The 1587-nt window shown below is 46.8% G+C and overlaps 1 protein-coding gene across 1 annotated transcript in view; it reads left to right on the forward strand.

Moving 5' to 3' along the window:
* The window catches only part of LOC102762934 (DLA class II histocompatibility antigen, DR-1 beta chain), a gene marked incomplete at its 5' end in the record, with an annotated part of 8714 nt that overhangs the window by 2910 nt on the left and 4217 nt on the right, over nucleotides 1-1587 (forward strand). The gene's annotated exons all lie outside the window — the stretch shown is intronic.

Raw genomic sequence — 1587 nt, forward strand, 5'->3', positions numbered from 1 at the left:
AAAAACAATTATTTATCTGAATTCCACGTGTAACTGGGAATTGAGTATTTTTATTTGCTTTATCTGGCCGTCTTTCAGTTGGGCCCATGAGCATGGCCTGATAGTGCTGACCACACAGGCTACAGTGAACAGCAACTCACACATGTTTATTTTCAGCTTCTCATGTGTCAGGAAGGTGCTGGAGAATTTGTGAAAAGTTAGATAGCCTGAGCCTGAGCAGAGTGCCCTCCCCTCTGCCATCACTTCTACGTGAAAGTCTCCATCTAAAGTCTGGGACCTGCTCCTATTTGTAATCTGTCTATGTGAGGGGTTCATCTCAGCTGCTCCCCTTCTGAGGGACCTGCCTGTAGAAATGAGAGTCCACATCCGGCCAAGGTTGGTAACCTGATGCCTCCTGGTGTTACTGGGAGCAGTAATTAGAACTCGAATTATTTGGGACTTTGAACAGGATTCAAATGGCCGTGGCTGTATCTTCTACTGTAGACAAGCAGTGGGCCAGTGGCCGGGAGATTACGAAAGAAGACGATGTGGAGGATAAAGAATGGCTTGGTGGTTAGTTAACAAGGCAAAGAAACAGCTAGATCTTGGTCCTGAACAAGTTTATTTTGCTGGAAAAATAGTCTGAACTGGGACCAGATTCCTAAAAACATACATGTCATACAGACCAGGCCTTTCCACAGACACAATATTGGCTAAATTTTTATTGCAATTCCCAACTGCTGCATCATCAACAGTGCATTTTCACCCAAGATTTTTCAGATGGTTCACCACCCCCTCCCCCTCTTCACAACCCAGGAACTTATGGCAATTTCTGGAGCCATGTCTGCTGTCACACGGGGGTTTCTCTGACAACTGGTGGGGGTGCTGGGGGCAGCCCACTGTGTACAGAACACCCACACAAACCACACAGAATCATCTGGTCCAAATGTCAAAAGTGTTGAGGTGGAGAAAACAGCTGGACACCGGCTGTTTCTGAAAATTCTAGACTCACACTTTATACCAGCCGTGGGCAAACAACGGCCCGCAGGCCGGATCCGGCCCATATGAAATGAATAAAACTATTGAAAAAAAAGACCGTACCCTTTTATGTAATGATGTTTACTTTGAATTTATATTAGTTCACACAAACACTCCATCCATGCTTTTGTTCCAGCCCTCCGGTCCAGTTTAAGAACCCATTGTGGCCCTCGAGTCAAAAAGTTTGCCCACCCCTGCTTTATACACACGCACCTTCCAATACAGCTCTTCACGGTTTATTAAGAAAAAACTAGACAGTTGCACAAAGTCACCACTTTCTTGTTGTATCCACTCAATCAATTTAAGCTCAAGATGTGATGTTTATTTTCCCTTCTGCGATGTTTGTAAAAACGTCACCAGTTGTGGTCACATCTCTGCTGACCTTCCACGTCTCCCCTCCATGAGTCGTGCATCGTGGGGCGCCCCCTGTCCTCAGTCAGGCCTCCCATTTCTGCAGGGACTCTGTCCACACCAGCGATGGTGTCAGAGCTTCCATCCACCACCTGCTTTAACCACAGGTGTGCTCTGTTCTCTGCGCCTCCTGGGTTGGACATGCGGGAAAGAGAGGGC

The sequence above is a fragment of the Myotis davidii genome, unplaced genomic scaffold, assembly GCF_000327345.1.
Source record: "Myotis davidii unplaced genomic scaffold, ASM32734v1 scaffold4, whole genome shotgun sequence".
NCBI classification, from domain to species: Eukaryota; Metazoa; Chordata; class Mammalia; order Chiroptera; family Vespertilionidae; genus Myotis; species Myotis davidii.